Raw genomic sequence first — 18920 nt, 5'->3', positions numbered from 1 at the left:
CCAGCCAGATGACCCTAAATGAAATCTTTATTATTTTTTTAAAGATTTATTTATTTATCTGAGAGAGAAAGAGAGAGAGAGAGAGAGAACAAGAGGGGGAGAGTGCAGAGTGCAGAGCTGGATGTGGGGCTCGATCTCAGGACCCTGAGATCATGACCTGGGTTAAAACCAAGAGTTGGACACTTTGTCACTGCACCACCAAGGTCCCCCATGAATTCCTTTTAATAACAGTTTTATTAAGGTATATTATACATACAAAAAACTGCACTTATTTATAAACTTCACAATTTGATGAACTTTGACATATGTATATACCCATGAAACCACTGCCATAATCAAGATTCAGATCATTCTCATCACTTCCAAAAGTTTCTTGGTGATCTTTTATACTTCTTCTCTCTCTCTCTCTCCATATCTGTCCCAGGCAATCACTGATATGCTGTCACTCTAGATTAGTTTGCATTTTCTACAATTTTACATGGAATTATATAATATGTATTCTTTTGTTTTTAGTTTCTGTTCCTCAGAATAATGAATTTGAGGTTCATCTAATAGTTGAGTGTACTGGGAGTTCATACTCTTTTTTTTTTAAGATTTTATTTATTTATTTGAGAGAGAGAGAGAGAGAGAGAGAGAGCACGAGCAGTGGGGAAGGGAGAGGGCAGAGGGAGAGGGAGCAGCAAGCTCCCCGCTGAGCAGGGAACCCAATGTGGGACTTGATTCCAGAACCCTGGGATCATAACTTGAGCTGAAGGCAGATGTCTAACCAACTGACTTGGTTAGTCAGAACTCAGGCACTCCTAGTTCATTCCTTTTAATTGCCAAGTAGTATAGATTTACCATAATTTGTTCATCCATTCACCTGTTGATGGGTATTTGCGTTGTTTTCAATGTTTTGATACTGTGAATAGAGCTGCTAATAAATATTCTCATACAGGTCTTGGTGTGGATGTATGTTTTAATTTCTCTTGGGTAAATACTTATATTTATATTTTGAGGTGTCTTTTTGAGGAGTCCACTCAGTTGTACTATAGTCTCCAGTTGTTTTACACTATTCAACAGTAATCTAAGGATTGCTATGAAGGCATTTTTGTAGATATGACTAAAGTCCTTAATCAGTTGACTTTAAGAAAGGGAGATTATTTTAGATAACCTGTTTTGGCCCGATTAAGTTAGCGGAATGTCTTTAAAAACAGAGTTGAATTTCTCCTGAAGAGGAAATACTGCCTTGGGACAGCAGTTTCAGTCCTTGCTGAGAATTCCACTCTGCCCTTCCTGACAGCCTGCCCATGAATTTCAAATTTGCTTAACCAGCCCTTTCCCCCACCCCTAATTGCATAAATCAGTTTCTCCAAAGAAATCTCTTGTTTCTTACCTTCTACTCATTCTACTTCTCTGAACCCTGAGGGATACAGATTTTGGTCCTGAAGGTGGTTCTAGAGGACTGAGTTTTCTTAATTCTTTCTGGGTTTTCTTGAATTGGCTCTCTAACCTGGTGTAAGTCTAAAGGCACTAAGGACAATTTTCAGTGGTAAAGAGGGGATTGGTAGTCCCTAGCAGGATGAGGCATTGGATACTCCTAATCAAATACCTATAGAAGGACAGGTCCTGAGTGACCATGTATTTTCTACCTTAGAATACTCGTATTAAGGAATATAATGGGATTGGCTGGTTGCTCCTAACCGCACTGAAGAAAGTGGGGGAAGAAAAGGTTGAGCTCAGGCCTTCAATCCCCCGCCCCACCTATGCATAGATGACTTGAAAGTTCTATATCTGCCTTGAAATAAACCCTTAGGGCCAAAATTTCTGAAAACCCAACTCAGAGCCTCATTCTGCAAGTGGCTAATAGAGATGCTGCTTAGAGTCTGTGGCAGGATCCCTGAATCACATGCAAAACCTTAGGATTTTGGAGCAAAGCATAATCATCTACAGATAACTGCCCTCCTTTTGAGAAACAGCTTTTGGCTTGCTACTGAACCCTAGTAGACTGAATGCTTGACCATGGGCCATCAAGTTTCCATGTGACCTGAGCTGCCTATCATGAACTGGGTGTTGTGTGACCCACCAGGCTATAAAGTTGTGCACAAATGGCGACATTCCAATGTCAATGAAGTGGTGTATTTGAGACTGGGTTTGAATGGGCACTGAAATTATAAGTAAGTTCTATGAGGAAGTGGCCCAAAAAGCCCATGACCCCTACTCTTAGTACATTATCTTTTCTCTCCCAGCCCACAGGTACAATCCACTGGAGCATTCCCTACGACCAGTTGACTGGGCAAGAGAAACCTTATTCTTGGTTTATAGCCTTGTGTACAAAGGTTCTGTACAATAGGCAAGCACTGGGTGAAAATGGACTGCCATGGTACTACAGCTCCATTCTGGGAGACTCTTGAAGAATAATAGCTAAGGAAAAGCCTCCTGGTTGTCGGAACTTCAAGCACTGCTCCTGGTTGCTCAGTTTGTCTGGAAAAAGAAATGGCCAGAAGCTCTGCTGGTCTGGAGGTCTGGGTTCCAGAAGGAAGAGTGCTTCCACCAGAAGACACAACGATGATTTTCTTCAGCTGGAAGCTGAGACTGTCACCTGGTCACTTTGGGTATCTCAAGCCTCTGAGTCAACAGGCAAAGAAGAGTTCCTTATTCTTACGCTAAGTGAGATAACTCAGAGAGAGACAAATATATGATTTCTTACATGTGGCATCTAAAAAAAATGAATGAAAAACAAAAACCAGAAACAGACCTTAAATTGGATTGCCTTAGGGAAGGGGGGAGATGGGCAAAATGAGTGAAGGGGAGTGGGAGATAACAGCCTTCCAGTTAGGAAATGAATAAGTCACAGAGATGAAAGGTACAGCATAGGGAATATAGTCAATGGAACTGAAATGGTGTTATATGGTGACAGATGGTAGCTACACCTGTGGTGAGCATAGCATAGTCTATAGACTTGTCGAATCACTATGTTTTACACCTGAAACTAATGTAAGAACAGACTTCCTGTATTGGCTGGGGTGACTGATCCTGATTACCAAGGGAGAAATTTAACTGCTCTTACACAATGGAGATGTCTTAATAATAGTTAACTTTATATTGCAGTATTAAGTTACAGGATGTCAAAAGCGGAAAGGGAACATCACCCAAGGACTTTGCATCCTTTTTTGGGGAAGTTATGTATCTTTGGTTATATGCAGGTTAGTTGTATCACATTAGGGGTAAGTATGACTTTGTTAATTCCAGCTATTCTAATGAGAGTGTAGTGGTAGGTAATGGTGGTTTTAATTAGCAAATCCCTGGATGACGAAAGATGTTGAGGATCTTTTTGTTGTTTGTTGGCCATTTTCATCTTCTTTGGTGGTGTTTACTCAAACCTGTGCTCATTGTTTTATTGGATTGTTTCTCTTATTACTCAGTTATAAGAGTTCTTTATGTATTCTGGATAGAAGTCTTTTGTCAGATATATTGTATTGCAAATTCTCCCTCCGATCTGTGGCTTGCCTTTTCATTTTCTTTTTTTAATATTTTATTAATTTATTTATTTGACACAGAGAGATCACAAGGAGGCAGAGAGGCAGGCAGAGAGAGAGAGAGAGAGAGAGAGAGAGGAAGAAGCAGGCTCCCTGCCGAGCAGAGAGCTCGATGTGGGCCTCGATCCCAGGACCCTGAGATCATGACCTGAGCCGAAGGCAGAGGCTTAACCCACTGAACCACCCAGGTGCCCACCTTTTCATTTTCTTAATGGTGTCTTCCAAAGGGTAAACATTTTTAAATTTTGATGAAGTTTACTTATGAACTATTTCTTTTTGTACCCTAAGAAATCTTTGCCTATCTCAAGATCACTAATGATTTTTTCCATGTTTTCTTCTAGAAATTTACTCTATCTATATCTATCTATCTATCTATCTATCTATCTATCTATTTTAAGTAGGTTCCATGCCTAGTGTGGAGTCAACACCAGGCTTTAACTCAGGACCCTGGGATCAAGACTTGAGCTCAAATCAAAAGTCAGATTCTCAACTGACAGAGCCACCCAGGCACCCCCAAATTTGTAGTTTCAGCTTTCATGTTTATAATCCATTTTTAGTTTCCTCAGGGGCCTCCTCCATTGCTCCTGAGGTCCATTAATGCATCCCATCAACCTTAAAACTGAAAGTCAACCTTGCCACACTTCCCTAGCCTTCGCTCTTCATCCGGTCTATCAGGTCCTGTCCCTGACAAGCGCTCTTCTCTACCACCCCCAGTTTACCCTGCCTTGACCATAACAGCAGCCTCCTCACTGGCCCTCTGCACCAACTCTGAGCCCCCTGCAGATCACTCTTCCTACTGCTATCCAAACAATGGTTTAAAAATAGAAGTAATGAAAAATCCCCACTGGCTTCTCCAGATTCTCAAATTACTATCTCAAATCCTTATCTCAATTATTGCCTACCTTTCCCCACACTCAATGGTTTTTTTGTTGTTGTTTTGTTTTGTTTTGTTTAGCTACCAGCTGTACCTAGGGTAACATTTATTATTCTAACAGATTTTAGATTTTTTTTTCACTTTTTTAAAATTTCTTTTCAGTGTAACAGTATTCATTGTTTTTGCCCCACACCCAGTGCTCCATGCAATACGTGCCCTCCCTATTACCCACCACCTTGGTTCCCCCAACCTCCCACCCCTTCAAAACTCCCGCCCCTTCAAAACCCTCAGGTTGTTTTTCAGAGTCCATAGTCTCTCATGGTTCATCTCCCCTTTCAATTTCCCTCAACTCCCTTCTCCTCTCCATCTCCCCATGTCCTCCATGTTCTTTGTTATGCTCCACAAATAAGTGAAACCATATGATACTTGACTCTCTGCTTGACTTATTTTGCTCATCATAATCTCTTCCAGTCCCGTCCATGTTGCTACAAAAGTTGGGTATTCATCCTTTCTGATGGAGGCATAATACTCCATCGTGTGTATGGACCACATCTTCCTTATCCATTCATCCGTTGAAGGGCATCTTGGTTCCTTCCACAGTTTGGTGACTGTGGCCATTGCTGCTATAAACATTGGGGTACAGATGGCCCTTCTTTTCACTATGTCTGTATCTTTGGGGTGAATACCCAGTAGTGCAATTGCAGAATCATAGGGAAGCTCTATTTTTAATTTCTTGAGGAATCTCCACACTGTTCTCCAGAGTGGCTGCACCAACTTGCATTCCCAGCAACAGTAAGAGGGTTCCCCTTTCTCCACATCCTCTCCAACACACGTTGTTTCCTGTCTTGCTAATTTTGGCCATTCTAACTGGTGTAAGGTGATATCTCAGTGTGGTTTTAATTTGAATCTCCCTGATGGCTAGTGATGATGAGCATTTTTTCATGTGTCTGATAGCCATTTGTATGTCTTCATTGGAGAAGTGTCTGTTCATATCTTCTGCTCATTTTTTGATATGATTATCTGTTTTGTGTGTGTTGAGTTTGAGGAGTTCTTTTTTTTTTTTTTAAAGATTTTATTTATTTATTTGATACACAGAGAGAGAGATCACAAGTGGGCAGAGAGGCAGGCAGGGGGGAGGGGGAAGCAGGCTCCTCGAAGAGCAGAGAGCCCAATGCGGGCCTTGATCCCAAGACCCTGGGATCATGACCTGAGTCGAAGGCAGAGGCTTAACCCACTGAGCCACCCAGGTGCCCCTTCACACTCACTCTTCTTTCAGCATGCTGTTCTGGTCATGCCAAGCTCTCACCTGTTGGACCTTGTTAATGCCTTTCAAAGTGGCCTTTGGATTCCAGCCTGCTGTTCTTTAAACCTCCACCCCACCCTCTCAGGTTCTATTAGCACCATGTACCTCCCAGAAGAGATCTTACTAATAACAAGTTTTGATGTGTGTTTCTCCCTTTAACGTTGTCCTTCTCCACCAGATTTAACTTCATGAGGCTAGGGCTTTATTTCCATAACTTACTCCCAGCAAGTGGAACAGGGCCTACCATCCGGAAGAAGCCTCAGTGCATAAGTGAGGGACAAATAACTGAATGAGAAAAATGGGATCATAAAGAGATAGACCGATGGCTGCTTGCGGTCCCTTCACTGGTAATACTGGACGGTAAATGGTAACAATCTCGATCCTTTTCGCAGCAGCGGACGAAAACCTGCTAGATCTGAGAAGGCAGGCAGGTCTTTCGATCAAGGAGGGAAGAACAGGTGTGTGATCCCGCACAACTGCTAGAATTACGCTCAAGCCTGCGTCGCTCCCGAGCCTCGATCCCCAGAAGGGGCCAGACTGGAGGCCTTGGTTTCTGGCGCCAGAGCCACGAGGAGCCCACCAGGAGCAGCATAGAATGACCTGCGGCGAGCGACTCCTCTCAGCGGCCCAGCCACCGCGTGGGTGGGCGGGGCTACGCCTTCCGAGGCCGTCCCCGCCCCCTGAAGCGTGCGCGCGCCCGCCGTCGCCTCCTGCGTGCGCCGCCGGCTGGGGGCGGAGGTTGTGGGCGGTGGCGGCGGGCGCGCGCGCTCTCGCCCCCTCGCGCCGGTTCGCGCTCCCGCGCCGGGGCTGAAGCGGCAGTGGCGGCTGCAGCGGCAGCAGCGGCGGCTGCGGCGGCGCGGGGGGAGGGCCGGGAGGGGGGTGGTTGGGGGGGGATGGACCGGGTGCGGCGGCCGCAGCGGCAGGAGCCGGCGCTTGAGCTCGAGCCACGGCACTGGCGGAGACGCCGGCTGCTCCTCCCCTCCCCGCTGGTGAGTGAGAGCCCCCGCCCCGGATGCTGGCGGCGGCCGCGGCCCCTCACGGCCCTTCCGCCTCGGGGGGGGGGGGGGGGGAGAGTCGTGAAGGGAGCGTGGCTGGTCGGCGCCGCCGACGCTGGCCCGGCCTCCAGCTCGCGGCCTGGCGCGGTTCGGACCCTCGGTCGCCCCCGTTCGGGGCTGGAGCTCCGGGCCTAGGACTCGTCCTCCAGCATCCCGCCGGGCCTTTTTCCTTCCCAGCTCGTTCCGCTGTCATTTCGACCCTGGGGCTTCTCTCCCCACCCCCACTCTTCGTCCCCTTTCCAGCGCGCCCCCTCCGGGGCTGAGGGGAGGGAGGGGCGTGTGAGGAGTTGGGCCGGGGCCTGAGGGACTGTTCGGAGTAGACTGTGGGGGAGGTCTGGGGTCCTACGAGCCCTCGCTCGTCCTGGCGTCCCCAGAAGTTGGCCACTAGGGCTCAGCCATTGCCACCTGAAACCAGTTTTGCACCTTTTGTTTTGATTTTGAACTTGTCGTTTAAGGGAAGGAAGGAGCCCGCTGCGCTGGGAACGGGGGAAAATAGGTGCTGCAAGGTGGGTTGGGAGGGGGCTGGGGTTGGTCTAAGAGTGCCTTTTGTTAATCCTTTTAGCAAGGGATAAGGGGGCTCAGTGAGTTGCCCCTTCCCTGAAGGGCCACAGATCCGTTTATAGCTTGCAAACCCCTGCTTTTTTTCATTCTAAGGAAAGGTGCGTGTAGTGTTGGTCCAGTTGTTGATTTGGCTCATTCCTTAACAACATCGATGGTGAGGCGAATCTGTAGCAGAGTTTCTTGAAGCAGCCACTTGAGCTGTTGGCTAATTTCCCCCCTTTTCTTTGGTGGCACCATAAGTATGAGTGTTGGTAGATTCTAGTCAAAGCTTTTGCGGGCTGCCTTTTCATCCTGACTTGTCACAGAGGAAAGGAAGAGGAAAAACACACACTCTAATCCAAAATGGTTGTTATAAGTCTTACATACTTACAAGCATCTCTAGGAAAGATCTGCATTCCTAAATTAGCTAATTCTTAGTAAAAAAAAAAAAAAATTCAGGGCTTGGAAAGCAGGTAGCTGCTTTAGAATAAAACTTTGACATATTTATGTCTTCTGACCAGTATTTTAAATTTGGGGAGTTATTGGCTAGACCAAATCTTTGTCTTTGAAATAGCCGTGTATAGAAATTGTTACAAAGCCTGGAGGAAAGAGCCTTATGAGAATGTTAATGACAAGATTCCATTAGGGGCTAGATACCTTTTTCCCCCCCTCCATTTGTAGATTAGAACAGTGAGACTGGTATTGTGAGTAGGTGGTAGTTTTACTAGTGTCCTGTAACAAACCATGCTTATAGGTGGGATTTTAACTATATCTTGTCCTCTCCCAACAGAGTTGGCTTGTATTTTTTTTTGAAATCACACACCCACTCTCTGGCTAGTGTAGAAGGATTAGAAGCTGCTTCTGGTCTGTGGGCGGTAACCTTTTAATTTCTAAAGAGTTTTCAGTTGCTTACAGAATAGATTGCTGATCAGTGTAGGAAAAACTTAAATATTAAAATTTCATTAGCACGTGATCAAGGTCTGTTATAATTATGAGCAATAAGATTTGGCATGGTGTGGGTGTTGTGTACTATGTATAGGAAATTAGATTTCTCAGAGTATTTGCATCTTAAGATAAATAGAAGCACAGGCAGCTGACAGAATGTTGTTACACCTTCCAGTGGTTGAGAGAATCTTTTATGAGCAAACAAAATCCTGTACAATTTGATGAAGAAGCTCAGTAACCTGGGCTAGTTGGTGACAACCATTTCTTTAAATTGTTTGCCTCTTTTTATTAGAATATTTCCCCTTTTCTGCAAGAGTCTTTATGCCTGTCATATATGTACAAAACCTATAATGGCTGAGGGCTTAAGTTTAAATTCCTCAGAATGACATTTATGGATCATTCATTTATTTATTCATCAAATATTTATTGAGTCCTTATTTTGTTGCAAGAGGTTTTCTAAGTACTGGGCTATGGTGGGGAACAAAATAGACAAGGTCCTTTTTATTGAGTTTTTTCTGTGTGTATGAGAATGAGGATAGCAAACAAACATAATTCCAGGTAATGCTATAAATCAGCAATTAGCAAACCTTTTCCGTAAAAGACCAGAAAGTAAATATTTTAGGCTTTATGGGCCATATAGTTTCTGTTGCAACTACTCTGTTGTTTAGTGTAAAGTAGCCATGGGCAGTACATAAACAAGCACTTCTATGTTCTAATTAGGCTTTTGAATTTCATATCATTTTCCCATGTCACAAAATAATCTTTTTTTTTTTTTTTTTTTTTTTTTTTTTGGCTATACTAAAACATGGGGCAAGCTGGATTTGGCCTGTAGGTTGTAATCTGGCCCTTTATAGAGAAAGTTTGCTGATTCCTGATACCGGCTATGAGGAAAATAAGACCAGATGATTTGACCAGTGAGTGACTGGTGGGGGATGTGGAGAGGCCTCACTAAGGAGAAGATATCCGAGTTGTGGTTTAAAAGATGGAAGAACTTTGCTGGCCAATGAAATAACAAGTACAAAGATCTGCAGGTAGAAATGAACTGCTCCCATGTTCCCCAGCATTGAGCTTTACATACCATGTCATTTTTGGCTTTGTCTTTTTTTCATTTTGTTCTTAACTAGGTTGCCCTCTTCCTGTCAAGTTTTAAAAGTCTACCTGTAATAGAATCTAAGACTTGTAAAGTATCTTAAACTTCCTACCCAATTGCTTTCTTCTAAAATGTGCTCAATGATTTTTCAGCTTCTGTTTGAAACCTTTGATGACATCAGTTCATTACTTTGAGGTAGCCTAGCTTTAATTGTTAGAATGTTCTTCATGTTGTAATAGGATTCACCCTTTCTACCTTTTTTCCCTGATGCTGCCGTAACAGTTACCATAGAGGAAGCCACAGTGGGGTTGCACCTCATTCCCAGGATTCAGTTCTAACTGAAGTCAGCACTTGAAATAAAAATCATACAAAATGAAAACTACACTTAAAAATCTTTTAAATTGTGGGGCACCTGGGTGACTTGGTTGGCTAAGTGTCTGAGACTCTTGAACTCAGCTCAGATCTTGATCTCAGGGTTGTGAGTTTAAGCCTGGCTTGTGTTGGGCTCCATGCTGGTCGTGGAACCTACTTAAAAAGAAGAAAAAAAAATCCTTTAAAATGCTTAAAAAGCATTGTGTGCATGTTTTTGTATGTATAATGATATATTATTCTTAAGTGCTTTGCACACTTAGAGCCACTGAGCATTACTGAAAGAAGAATCTGGAAGAAATAAATTATTATGTAGATTTATAGACCTTAAACAATTTTGCTTTTTAAAAACAGCTGTCAAATCCCTATCAGAGAGTGGTGGATAGTGGAAAATTTTAATGTGTTCCTGCTCCTTGCAGGGCTAATTTTATTGTATTTTTACTTTAAGCCTTTATTACACTGATAAATGTTTATAAATGTGTTGTGATATTAAATGAGATAATATGTACGGAAGCACATGGTAAGTGGTCAATAAATGTTTGCAAGATTTAGATTTAAATTTTTGCTTTAGTGGGCTCATATGCACACTGTCCTTTGAGAAGTTGCAGAGAAGAACTTGGCCACCTGCTTCCTGTCTTTCCAAATTGGCATTTCCTGTTGTGGCTTTACCAAACAGCTGTCACTCTCTATGTCCTTGAGTGTTGGTCACATTTTACTGGGAGGTCAGCTAGTAAGTTAAATGGCTGTATGATGTAACTCTGTTCTGCCACATGACTCTGAAAAAGTATTTGAACACTGCTGTCTCCCAGTTAAGTCTTCACTTTTCAGGGCTTAATTTCATTTCTTTCATTTTTTTTTGGCTTGTTTCTTCACCCTCTGGTTGTTCTTTTGAGTATACCAATTTTAGTATATGTGCTGCCGAAGCAAGCACTTTTATGAGTATACCAATTTATTCTTTTTTACTTTGGTACCCTGAAGTACATTTTAAGGTACAAATTCAACTTTTATCTCCTTGATGAAGTCTACCCTCATAATTCTAGACCTTCTCTATATTCCTAATATACTTTTAACTACATTTCTTTTTTTTTTTTTTTTAAGATTTTATGCATTTATTTAACACAGAGAGATCATAAGTAGTCAGAGAGGCAGGCAGAGAGAGAGAGAGGGGGAAGCAAGCTCCCTGCTGTGCAGAGATCCCGATGCGGGGCTTGATCCCAGGACCCTGAGATCTCCACCTGAGCTGAAGACAGAGGCTTAACCCACTGAGCCACCCAGGTGCCCCTATCTACATTTCTAAATTTAATTTTTTTTAATTTGTTTCATGAGCATTTTTCTTACCTCACGGTGAGACAGTAAGCTTTTTTTTTTTTTTTAAGATTTTATTTATTTGTCAGAGAAAGAGAGACAGAGCAAGCACAAGCACGGGGAGAGACAGGCAGAGGGAGAAGCAGATTCCCCACTGAGCAGGGAATCCAATGTGGGACTCGATCCCAGGACTCTGGGACATGACCTGAGCCAAAGGCAGCCACTTAACTGACTGAGCCACCCAGGCATCCCGAGACAGTACACTCCTTAAGGGTCAAAATCATGTTTCAGGTATCTTTTGTGCCTGATGCACTGAGTAAAATTTCAGGCATGCAGTATTTATAATTAAGAAAAAAAAAACACACAAAAAATAACTTCAAAAATAAACTTTTTTTTAAGAACAGTGTTATATTTACTGCATTATTGTGAAGTTAGTACAGAGTTCCTTTCTATCCCACATTCAGTTTCCCTTATTAACATATTAGTGTGGCACATTTGTCACAAGTAATGAACTAATATTGATACATTATTACTAAGTCTATAGTCAGAGTTCCACAGCTTTTCCCTTAATGCCTACCCCAACCCCTGCTTTTTTTTTTGAGAGCGAGAACAAGCAAGCAAGGGGTTGGGGAGATGGAGAGAGAAAGAGAGAATCTTTTTTTTTTTTTTTTAAGATTTTATTTATTTATTCGACAGAGATCACAAGTAGGCAGAGAGACAGGCAGAAAGAGAAGGGGTGAGGGAAGCAGGCTCCCCGTTAGCAGAGAGCCCTATTCGGGGCTCGATCCCAGGACCCTGGGATTATGACCTGAGCCGAAGGCAAGGTCTTTAACCCACTGAGCCACCCAGGTGCCCCGAGACAGAGAATCTTAAGCAGGCTCTATGCTCATTGCGGAGCCCGATGTGGAGCTCGATCTCACAACTCCGAGATCATGACCTGAGATGAAATCAAGACTTGGATACTTAACTGACTGAGCTACCCAGTCGCCTCCCCTTAATGTCCCTTCCTATGTTCCAGGATCTCATTCAGGATGCCATATTATATTTCATAGTTTTGTCTTCCCAGCTCCTCTTGGTTCTGACAGTTCTCAGACTTTCCTTGTTTTTAATGACCTTGGCAGTTTCAAAGGTAATCAGGTATTTTTGCAGAATGTCCTTCAATTGGTTCTTGTGTGATGGTTTTCTAATCGTTTAGACTGATGTAATGTGATTTTGGAAAGACCACAGAGGTAAAGTGTCATTCTCATCACAAATCAAGAGTACATACTAGTGATATCACTTGCTGATGTTGATGTTAACCTTGATCATCCAGTTTGTGGTAGTGTTTGTTTTCTTGACTGTAAGTTACCCTTTTGTTCCTCCCTTTCTGTGCCATGATCTGGAAGAACGTTACTGTGTGTATCCTACACTTAATGAGTGATGAGTTATGCTCCACCTCAGGGGTGGAGTATCTACATAAATTTTGTTACTCAAGTTGTTTGAGGTTTGGCTGTTGGGAACTCTTTCACTTGGCTTCTGTATCCCTTCCCTTTGACATACTCCCACGGTTATATGTGAATGAGTACTTTCTTTCTGGCAACATAAGATGCTCCAGGCTCATCTTTTATATATCATGTTCAACTCCCAATAGTCAGCCATTTTTCTAAGGAGCCCTAGTTCCTTTTATTGGGAAATGGTATTAGAAAATAAGATTTTGGGTGCTAGATGTGCTAGTTGCTACTTGAATATTGTTACTTCTAGGCTATCTGAGTGACAGAACAAAGAGATACGTGTGTCTGTGTATATACACATCTGTAAATCTTTCTGTATGTAACCATTTGTCTCTATATTAAGCTAAACGTGAGTTCCTCCTGCTGTTTCCAACTCTGATTCCGTACTTACCACATGGATCATTCTAACCTCTTCCACTTCAGCCCATACGCCACTATCCATTTTCTTAGTTCTTCAATTCCGGTATACATTTGAAGTGGGTTCAGAATTGTTAATCTGGGTACCTGTGGGAAGCGATTTTATCAAGTAGAACACCGTGCTTATTGATAGTTCCTTTTGTCTTTAGTCTTATAGACTCCACTTATTTCTACATTAGCTAGTCAGCACTTTATTTCTCTACCTGGTTTGTGAGGTTGTTTCATATTTGTAATAGATTTAGATTGTTTTGTCATATTCTGCATTCTGTGTCGAGACCCCTTTACATCTTAAAGGATTATTTAAAATTTTGCATACGTTAAGGCTTCTTCTCTGTGCTTTAACACAGAATGGGTTTTGACAAACTTATAGTATCTTATATTCACCATTATGGTGTCCTCTAGTTTCACTTCTCTAAAAAATTTGTCCCTCACCTATTTAACTTGACTGATACCAGCCCTTGGCAATGATTGATCTGCTTACTGTTCCTTGCCTTTTCCAGAATGTCAATATTTTAAATTTTAAAAAGTATTTTTGAATGATTTTTTTAATGAACACAGCATTTTGTTAAGTAGTGGGAGATACAAGTACTAGACAGCCAACACTATGGAAACATTTTTTCTATTGAGATAAAATTCATTTAACACAGTTCATCATTTTAACCATTTAAAATGTACAGTTCAGAGGCTTTTAGAACATTCAGAATGTTGTGTAAACACCACTAATTCCAGAACAGTTTCATCAACCCAAAAAGAAACTTTATATTAAACAGTTCTTCCCACCCTCTGGCAATCACTAGACTGATTTTTGTCTCTACCGGTTTGCCGATTTTGTACCTCTCATTTAAGTGGAATTATATAACATATGGGCTTTTGTTTAACAACATTTTAAAGATTTATCCATGTAGCATATTTCAGAACATAATTTCCTTTTTTGTGGATGAATAATAATCCATTGTATGGACATACCACATTTTATTCATTTATCAGTTGATGGCCATTTGAGTTGTTTTCACTTTTTGGCTAGTATGAATAATGCTGCTGTGAACATCCATGGAAAGGTTTTTGTTTGAACAAGTTTTAGGTTCTTTTGGGTGGGTATCATACTGCTTTTGATAAATTTTATTTTCATATTGAAAGGGAAGTTATATTACCCAGTGGTTTATTTGGTGTAAAGTGAAAAGAATGCTGCTTTCTCTAGGCATGGTATTTATCAGTGAATAATGAAATCACATAAGTTTCCTGTTGTCTTTGTAAAGAATTTTTGTCCAGATGGGGCAACAGTAGGTAGCCTTCCCTAGAATTCTGTTAGGGGAATATCCTGATTTATGTTTTGTACCATCTAGTTGTCTTTCCTAGTAGCAAGTAGTCACTCATTGTGAAGTTGGATCAGAAGATCTGCTTGTGGTCTAAAGGAATCTGAGTGTATGAATTATTTTTAACATTATATATTCAGAGGGATAGTAGGCAGGATTCCCATTCTGTAATCTGTTTGGCATCAGTGATATTATAGAGGTTTTATTCTTATTAACCACATTCCCTCTGAGGTTTGGACTATAGTAAAGTGGCATTAAATATTAGTGTTTTCTTTTTCCTATCTTAGCACTCAGCCCTGAAGCTTTGTTTTGGAGTTATTGCTTCAACACCTTTGCTTTGATAAATTCATTTTCCTCAGCAAGACTTGGCAAAAGTGTTCTTTTGCCAGTTTGGGGTAGCTTGATCAATTCATTGAAATCTAATGTTGTTTTTCATACTTCTTGAAAGGAAGGAACATTCTTTGCTGGCTTTATAAGCTTTCTCCTAAGTGACTTTGAGGTTCCCTGGAGATAATAAAATATAGATAAATTATATGTTAACCACCAGCATACTTTATCCCAAGAATGTCTCTGTAGGCAAGGCCTTTAAAAGTGTTTGTGTAGTAGAACACTGGGTTGGAACCAAGAGTATTTTAATTTTACTTGTCTAAAAACTCACTCTCTATTACTGGACCAATAACTTATACCTTGGGACAATTTTTTGTTGAAAACATAATATTGACTTTATCTACAGGGATGTTGTGATAAGAAATTAGCTCTATTAATCAGGGTACTTTATTTTTTGAAGACAAGCATTTTGAAAGATAAGTGTGTTATGAAAGTTTTTGTTGGTGCTTCCCCTCCCAATATTTTAACAATGTAGATGAATCTGTTACTGCATTATAATAAAAGCCTTTGTCAAATACTGTATCTGTATTCTGTTCACTACCTCTAGTGCTCTTCATTTACCTGCATAGTTCCAGATTTCTCCTGGTACCTTTCCTTCTGAATGAAATACTTCTTCAACATTTCTTGTAGTGCAGCTTTGCTGCTGATGAATTTTTTTAGCTTTTGTATGTCTAAAGAAGTCTTTTTTGCCTTGATTTATAGAAGCTATTTTCACTAGATATAGAATTCTAGGTTGACAGTATTTTTCTTTAAATATTTTAAAGATGTTTTCTCACTGTCTTTGGTCCACCTTGTTCCAGTGAGAAGTCAGCTATCATTCTTTATGCCTCTGTATATAATATGTGGTTGTTTTCTTTTGGCTCCCTTTTATTTTTCTTTCAGTTTTTAAAAATTCTGGTATAATACCCAGAACATAAAATTTACCATCTTAATGATTTTAACTCTACCATTCAGTGGTATTTAGTACATTCATATCATTGTGCAACCATCACAACCATCTTTTTCCCAATTTCTTCATCTTGCAGAAGTGAAGGATACCTATTAAAAAAAGCAACTCCAAGGGGGTGCCTGAGTCGCTCAGTCGGTTAAGCGTCTGCCTTCAGCTCAGGTCATGATCACAGAGTCCTGGGATTGAGCCCCGCACTGGGCTCCCTGCTTGGGAGGGACCCTGCTTCTCCCTCTGCCTGCTTCTCCCTGTGTTTGTGCTCTCTCTCTCTCTCATTCTATCTCAAAAGAATAAATAAAAATTAAAAAAAAAAAAAAGAAACATTTGGGGTGCCTGGTGGCTCAGTGGGTTAAATCCTCTGCCTTTGGCTCAGGTCATGATCCCAGGGTCCTGGGATCGAGCCCCGCGTCAGGCTCTCTGCTTGGCAGGGAGCCTGCTTCCTTCTGTCTCTCTACCTGCCTCTCTGCCTACTTGTGATCACTGTCTGTCCAATAAATAAATAAAATCTTAAAAAAAAAAAATAAAAAAGCAACTCCCCATTCCCCAAGCCTCTGGTACCCACCATTTAGCTTTCTGTGATTTCGACTACTTTAGGTACTTCATATAAGTGGAATCATATAGAATTTGTCTTATTGTGACAGGGTTACTTCTCTTAGCATAATGTCACATGGGTTCATCCATGTTGTAATATGTGTCAGAATTCCTTCCTTTTGAGGCCGAATACTCTTCCGTTGTATGTATAGATCACATTTTGCTGTTCATTTTTCTGTCAGTGGACATCTGTGCTGTTTCTGTGTTTTAGCTATTGTGAATAGATCTGCCATGAACAGTGTACAAATATCTCTTTGAGGTCCTGCCTATAGTTCTTTTGGGTATGTACTCAGAAGTGGAACTGCTGGATCATATGATAATTATATATTTAGATTTTGAAGAATTGCCGTGCTGTTTTTCACAGTGGCTCTGTTGTTTTACATTTCCACTAACAGTGCATCAGGTATCAAGTTTCTCCACATTCTTGCTAACATTGTTATTTTCTTCTTTTTTTTTTTTTTAATAGTAGCCGTCCTAATGAGTATGAGCTGGTATTTCGTTATGGTTTTGATTTGCATTTTTTTTTTAAGATTTTATTTATGTATTTGAGAGAGAGAGAGAGAGCGCAAGAGTGCATGAGCACAAGCATGAGTGGTGGGGAGAGGCGTAGACTCATGCAGGGCTTGATCCCGGGATTGAGACTGTGACCTGAGTCAAAGGTAAATGCTTAGCTGACTGAGCCACCCAAGCACCCCGATTTGCATTTTCTTAATAATTAGTTATGTTGAACATCTTCGTGTATTAATTGACCATTCATATATCTTCTTTGGACAAATGTCTGTTCATGTCCTTTGTCCATTTTTCTATTGAGTTGTTCATTTTTTTATGGTTGTTGAGTTACAAGCATTCTTTCTATATTCTGGATATTAATTACTTATGAAATATATGATTTCCAGATATTTTCTCCATTCTGTATTCCTCTGTATGCTTTTCTTTTTTTTTTTTAAGACTTATTTATTTTCGAGAGAGAGCAAGCACATGTGTGTGCAAGCAGGGGAAGGGGCAGAGGAAGAGGGAGAAAGAGAATCCTTAATCAGATTCCTTTCTGAGCATGGAGCCTGACACGGGGCTCTATCTCTGCCTGCTTTTAAGATTTTTTTCTCATATCTTTGGATTTAAGGAAATTGATTTCAATTATTTCTTGGTGGAGGTTTAGCTTTCTTTGTTTCTTGAACTTGGTGTTTGTTGAGCTTCTTGTATCTGTAGGTTTGTCATTTTCATCAGAGTTAGCAAAACATTTTTGGATGTTGTTTTTTCAAATCTTCCCTTTGCCAAATTTCCAATTACACATAAGTTATTAGGCTCTTTAGGTTTGTCCCATAGCTCACTGATGCTGTGCCCCTTTTCCCCAGTTTTCTTGTATTCTGGGTTTCATTTTGGACAATTTCTGCTTTTATGTCTTTACATTCAAAAATTTTCTCTACTGCATTGTTTTATCTGCTCTTAATCCCATTCAGTGTATTTTATTTCAGTCTGCTATATATTCTATAATTTGTAGTTTGATAGAAATGCAGTGACCTGGCAGGTATCTGGAAATACTATCTTAATTTGCTGTCAAAATAAAAGATTCCTAATTCTATAAGCTATTAAAGGGTATATAAAACTGCCATATGTGTTGAATTAACCTTGTCTCTCGGTTTCCACATTGACTGTGTTTTTCTGCCAGACCTACCTAGGTATTTTTTTGCATGTTATTTTATATTTCCTTTTGATGTGGATATCTGCTGACATAGACATCTGTTCTATAATTCTTGTTTTATAAGGCACCAGAGTGCTTGGTCTGTTTGCCAAACTACCTAGTATTATTTGTCTGTATTTGTTTGGTTGTAAGATAAGAGCATCATCTTGCTATAAAAAACATGAAATAATTTTTTATACTTTGTTTTACTATACTGCTTTTTTATTAATAACCAGAGAGCTGGATTACCTGCTGAAGTATACCTTTGATTGCAGCTGTTATTGATAACCTCTGTGCCACCTGGGCTTGGCCACTTGGATTTCCTCTATGTGATCTTTTAATGTTACTAATATCAACTTAAAAAATTCTGCAGACTGACAACTGGTAATTGTTTGCCAGCCAGTCATTTGCATTTAGTAGTATTTCTCCTCTTGCTCCCTGTCCCAGCAGGTGTTACTTTCTCGAGGACACACCCACAGTTAGCCCTTTCTTCAGATGCTGAACTTGGTGAACAGCTGCTCTTGATCACAAGATTTAGAAGACACAGTCTCCTTCCTCCCAGACTGGATCTCTTTTCATATGGATCTTCTGTTTCTATGTCTTTTTAAAAAATAACTTTCTGGGAAATACTTTGGATTACAACTATTCATCCTCATCTATGCAAAGAAAGGAAAACTGTTGTGCTGGGATTTTGAGGAGGTATGTCTTTTTTCTTCTATTGCAAAACTGCATCACTTAGGCACTCAGAGAAATAGACAATAATGACTTAACATTGACTCTTTCCTTACTAGAACTTCATTCTTATTCATTCACTTGTTCCATCTTCCCTTTCTCCCATTCTCGCTTTTTCCCCTATTGTCATGATTTAATAAGAACTTTCTTGATGTGTGGATATAGCAGCTCATTTCTTACATTCTTCCTGAATGTCATTGGACTCTGGGTTAGACTTAAAAGTGACAGGAAGCTGTTTGAATACTTATGCCTCAAGTTGGGATTGTGACTGTGAATGAGCAGAGTTAGTTTGTTCCCATTCTGGATAGACACTGGGAAAGCTTAGTATCTTTAGGGTAATATGTAGCTATATGATATTGTAGTCTGG

General features: G+C 40.7%; 1 protein-coding gene across 2 annotated transcripts in view; it reads left to right on the top strand.

Moving 5' to 3' along the window:
* The first annotated feature begins 6502 nt into the window (after positions 1–6502).
* TMCC1 (transmembrane and coiled-coil domain family 1) overlaps positions 6503–18920 on the top strand; it is a 258137-nt gene continuing 245719 nt past the window's right edge. Inside the window, exons 1-2 of one of the 2 annotated variants that reach the window (XM_045990861.1) lie at positions 6503–6684; positions 7206–7256. The gene's annotated coding sequence lies outside the window, so the exon portion shown is untranslated. The remainder of the gene's footprint in view (positions 6685–7205; positions 7257–18920) is intronic. The other variant, XM_045990860.1, reaches the window with a different exon arrangement.

Source organism: Meles meles, chromosome 20 (assembly GCF_922984935.1).
Source record: "Meles meles chromosome 20, mMelMel3.1 paternal haplotype, whole genome shotgun sequence".
Lineage (NCBI taxonomy): Eukaryota > Metazoa > Chordata > Mammalia > Carnivora > Mustelidae > Meles > Meles meles.
This window is presented reverse-complemented; position numbering and strand designations above follow the sequence as displayed.